The sequence below is a fragment of the Perognathus longimembris genome, chromosome 2, assembly GCF_023159225.1.
Source record: "Perognathus longimembris pacificus isolate PPM17 chromosome 2, ASM2315922v1, whole genome shotgun sequence".
NCBI lineage: Eukaryota > Metazoa > Chordata > Mammalia > Rodentia > Heteromyidae > Perognathus > Perognathus longimembris.
The window spans coordinates 43,565,207-43,570,406 of NC_063162.1; the positions used below are offsets into that span (position 1 = coordinate 43,565,207).

At 45.9% G+C, this 5,200-nt stretch overlaps 1 non-coding gene across 1 annotated transcript; it reads left to right on the plus strand.

Annotated features, from left to right (window-relative positions):
• Positions 1-900: 900 nt before the first annotated feature.
• Positions 901-982, plus strand: Trnas-uga. The gene has a single exon. It is a non-coding gene; the product is annotated as a tRNA-Ser (tRNA).
• The last annotated feature ends 4,218 nt before the right edge of the window (positions 983-5,200 follow it).

Genomic DNA, 5,200 nt, shown 5'->3' on the forward strand with positions numbered 1-5,200 from the left:
TCGATTCCTTAGCACCACATAAACAGAAAATAAATAAAAATTAATTTTAAAACGAAGAAGATTAAAATTCCTACAAGAAGAATCTCAAATTAGATAAACCTATCCTTGACCAATTCTCAGTCCACAACCAGTGGAGTTTAGACACTGAGCATCCTCAATCAGCAGAGAGCTGATAAAAAGGTCTGAGTCTACAAGTCTATCCAGGGAGGTCACTTCACCTTGGTGCTTCTGAAGGTCAAGGATTTACGGCCGCAGGACTGGCACCGTGGTCAGGACTGAAAGAAATTGAAACCCATTTAAAAGAAAAAAAAAAAAAAAAAAAGAAGCGCGGGCAGGCGCTGCGCATGCGCGCTGGGAGCCGTCCAGGAGCGGCGCCGTCCCCGGCCTCCGCGGCCTGCGGGGCGCGACCAGACCTCGAGGAAATCGGCCCGATAGGGGCGAATCCATGGGTTCGAACCCGCAGACTTCTCACACTTCCCTCCCCGAACAGCAGAACACTGCGTTCTATCGGAAGGCGCCGACGCCGACGGCCCGCGCGCCACTGGCCCGCGGAAGGCGGACGTTTTCGGAAGCGCGGGCCCGCCACACGGGACGGGACGGGACGGGCCTTTGTTTCTTTGTTTCACAGCCACCGCGGACACGCAAAGCAAAAGCGGTCGGGCGTGTGGTTTCCAGAACAAAGCCACGGTTTTTAGGCCTGTACGTATCCCGACGAAATGAGGTTCCCATTATCTTCTTTCCGCACCCATGCCAGCGTTCTGCAACTCAAGCCTTTTAATCCCCAGCTGCTACTTCCCTGAGTGCGGCTGGCGGCGGTGGCAGGCTCCGCCTTTTCGAGAGTCGGGCGCGAGCGCAATGGGTCTTACACTAAAGAGTCTCCGCCTTCCAGTTTTCCTCGGAGCAGCGATGGCCGAGTGGTTAAGGCGTTGGACTTGAAATCCAATGGGGTCTCCCCGCGCAGGTTCGAACCCTGCTCGCTGCGGAAGCTAAATCTTTACTTTTTTTTCCTATTCTCATGAGCGCACGAAAATAATACTCCTTATTCTCCGTACTGTACAAACCCTACCTGCCATCTAAATGTCTCAGCTGGCGGAACGGCTCATATTATGAAAAACCAATACATGTCACTGTTCCAAATGTATACTATTTCTCTCAAGGAGAGGAGTCTTCCCCTGCCCTAAAAGGTAAGAGAAGAGGTTTCGTATCTTGCTGTTCAAAATGAAGGGCAAATGTGCGTAAAATAAAAATAAAGCAAGTATTTCTTGAAAAATTTTTACAGCATGCCATAGATATCCCTTCCTGAAACTAAGAGCAAAGCTATGCTGCCTTTCCTTCTCAGAATCACCTCCAGCTGCCTCCCACCACCACCATCCAAAAGTGATAAGAAAGGATTCGTTATTCATTTATTTCAAGTTCTATTTACAACGAATAATAGATCAACCATCATAAATGTATGCAGACATTAGAATGGAAGGTTTGTGTTTTCTGGCGGGGACTCAGAATCAGTCTCAAACTCCTGAGCTCCAGAGATCTTCCTGCAGCAACTGGAAGAGTGGCTTGAGACTACAGGCAGCTTCCACCATATTCAGCCGCCTGTAACCATTACAAAGATGCCCATTAAATAAATCAATAAGTATACATATATATTACAGATTAGAGAACAATGGCTGTTAAGATTCCGTTTTTCTTAAGCAGTTTACTTAAATGAGTGGGAAAGAGTGAAAATTGTCAAAAGCATAAAGGGAAGCTGGAAATAAATAGTATAAGATGTTAGCAGTGATTACTATCTGTGCAGGGTGAAATTTGAGACTTTTTAATCCTCCTAATAGAGAGCTTTTGCTTAACTGAACGTTCTAAAATATTGGTATTGACCCAGTGGTATGTTTTCAATCAGCAGTTGTGAGGTTAGATGTTGGTACCCTCCACAGCCCCTTCCCCCTTCCTCCCACCTCCTTTCGGTCCTCTCTGTTCCTCCCACTGCATGCTCCCAGGCGTTCTCCTCTTGTTTCTTGACACCTCCAGGACAGGGAGGGTTTCCCTGTGGTACCAGAGCCCCAAAGGTCCATATGTTCCAGGCTTGGCCCTCCTAGTAGTACTACTAGAAGGGGCGGGTCTTTAGGATGGGACCTCCAGGAGAGGAGGAGTCTCAGGTCACTGGAGGCATGCCATGCCTGGAGAGTGTGAGACCCCAGCCCCTTCCTCAGACATTTTTGTTACTTCCTTGATGAGGTAGATGACTGCCTGGCTTCACCATGAACCAAAATAATCCTCTTTCTAAGTTACCTCAATATTTTATTTCAGTGACAGAAAAGCTGACTCATGCTGGGCTCAATCCCATTGGAGACCTGGCCGAACATACACACTCTCTACATTTTAAACCATCCATCTTCTACCCACTTAACTTCCCCCTTTCTTGTCCATCTATGCCACAATAGTTTCCTAGCTGCCTTTGTCTTTTATCAATCAGGATCAACTAAAAGTACACAAAACCCAGATTTAGTGGCTTAAATAAATACAAGTTGCTCTCACAAAGCCTGGGAGACAAATGTCATTCCTGTATCCAAGAAATAGAAATAGTACATCATTTCTCTTCCTTGTTGTAATTCAAACATTTAATATTTTGTTCTACATTCAAATACTAATTCAAGGACTGGGCGCAATGGCACATGCTTGTAAGCCCTGCTATATGGGAGGCAGAGTTAGCAGGATTGTGGTCCTAGGCCAACCCTAGAAAAATAAGAAACTGGACTGGGTATTAGAGACTCATGCCTATAATCCTCACTACACAGAAGGCTGAGTTCTATAGGATGGTGATTCAATGCCAACTAAGCAGAAAAGTCCAGGACATTCCATCTCCAATTAACCAACAAAAATTAAGTGGGCTAAAGGTGTGATGCAAATGATCAGCAAAGCTGAGCAAGCTCCAGGCTCTGAATGATAGAATGCTTATCTAGAAAGCAAGAGGTCCTAAGTTCAATCTTCAGTATCACCAAAAAAAATTTTTTTAATGGAAGAGATCCAGAATTTGCTTTGCAGCCTTCCTGGCAACTCAATAAGCTGTTCTGTATACTTCCAGTAAGCTCTGTTTAAATCATCCCCATTCTTTATTCTTCCAAATATCAGATGTAAATTCCTCTTTGCCTAGCTATCATCTGCTGAGAAAACTCATATTATTTTTTTATGCCAGTCCTGGGGCTTGAACTCAAGGCCTGGGCCCTGAGTTTTTTCTGCTCAAGACTAGCACTCTGTCACTCGAGCCACAGCTCTTCTTCTGGCATTTTGGTGGTTAATTGGAGGTAAGAGTCTCATGGACTTTCCTGCCTGGACGGGCTTTGAACCAGGATCCTCAGATCTCAGTCTCCTGAGTAGCTAGGATGACAGATGTGAGCCACCCGTGCCCAGCTCTTTGCTTTGTCTTTTATCACTGGAAGGTCAGGTTAAGCCAGGAGGAAAGCACTTTGCAGAACTCTGTCTCTGTAGATCAAACCCCTCACCTTCATCTTGCTAAAAATAGGCTACATATTGCCTGGCCTTTATGCAACTCAGAAGTCAACTCTCTCTGGGGTGAGTAAAGGAAAAATCCACAGGAGACATTGGGAGTGGGGAGGATGGAGGAGTGCAGTTAATCTGTATCACAAAGGAAATAATTTCACTCCTTTTTCTACATTTCTCCCCACAGCCACCACCATCTCACCTGTGAACCCTTAGCAGCTAGTTTTTCTCTGACCCAAACCTCAAGACTGTGCCATCTTTTCCTGCAAGATCCTCACTTGTTCTGCTCTTTTACACTACAGAGCAATTCAGACTTGTCCCTGCATGCTGGCATTGGAGGACCCTGCCTTAATCCCATCATTCACTAGCCAAGAAGCAGAACATACCCACTAATATTCATGCTGAGTCATCTCTATTCCTCACCCACTGCATTTACCACTAAATATGCTAAGAATCCACTTTGTTCTATGTACCCCTACCACCTGGTCTAAATCAGCACCACCTCCCATTTCTCAGCCTGCTAGTTTTCCCCACCACCCACTCTTCTCTCACCTGCTCTTTAAAAATGCACATTTGGAAGCTGGGTGCCAGTGGCACCTAGCTACTTGGGAGGCAGAAAGCACTGAGGATTGTGGTGCAAAGCCAGCCCATGCAAGAAAGTCCATAACACCCTTATCTCCAAATAACTACCTGAAAGCCAGAAGTAGAGGTGTGGTTCGAGTGACTGAGTGCTAGCCTTAAGCAGAAAAAGCTCAGGGACAGTGCCCAGGCCCAGAGTTCAAGCCCTAGGACCAGCACCAAAAGAAAAGAAAAGAAAGTACATTTGCTATCCTTAGCTTCCCCTTAAAAACTTTCTGGAATTTTTCATGTGTTCTTATAATAAAGACTAACATCATCAGCAAGACCTAATGATTCTCCACCATCCTACATAGCAGACACCTGGGCCTCTCCTCCCTTGTTCTGTGGCCAAACACACTGTCCTTCTTTTATTTCCTTGAACTTGGAGAAGCCTCTTTCGCACTTTAGGAATGCTGCACATGTTCAAAGTCCTCCTCCTCCTCCCCAAACTGCTCAGGCCACTTCTTAGCTTCCTGTGTGATTCCACACCATCTTTCTTCACAACACTAATCATGCTGTGTGATATATTAGTAAGAAGGCTTACCCTTGTATGTGTGTGTATGCACGTGTGTGCACATGTGCGTGTACACATGTGTGCGTGTAACCTCTAAGTCTTTTACTCAAGCATTGAAATAAATGAATTTTGAGGTTGTGAGGGTTAGAAAGCAAGAGAGCTCAGAATACGTGAAGGCTGGAGGTGGAGGTCTCTCAGGAGGGATAGTGGATTCTGTTTTCTTCTGCTTGGAGGATGAAGCAAAGCTGCCTGAAGATGCTTGTGCTGGATGGCTCAGATTCCAGCAATATTGCAGCAGAACCACCTGAGAGGTAGCAGCACTGCTTACCATGATTTATGAAGCTCTTACTTTGTTTTAACACTCCTTGTTCTCTGCAAAGGAATTTCATCTGTGGTGATTTCATTAGTAGAGGCATTGTGCAATGGGCTGAGAGATAAAGCTGGCCTAGGACATGTGTAGAGCTTGAATTCCAAGCGCCCCTCCCCCACCCTAAGGGATACTCACCAAGATCTTATTCCCCAATGCGCCCCCAGTGACCCCAGTTGCACCCAAAGACACCTGGTCTCAGCCCTCTC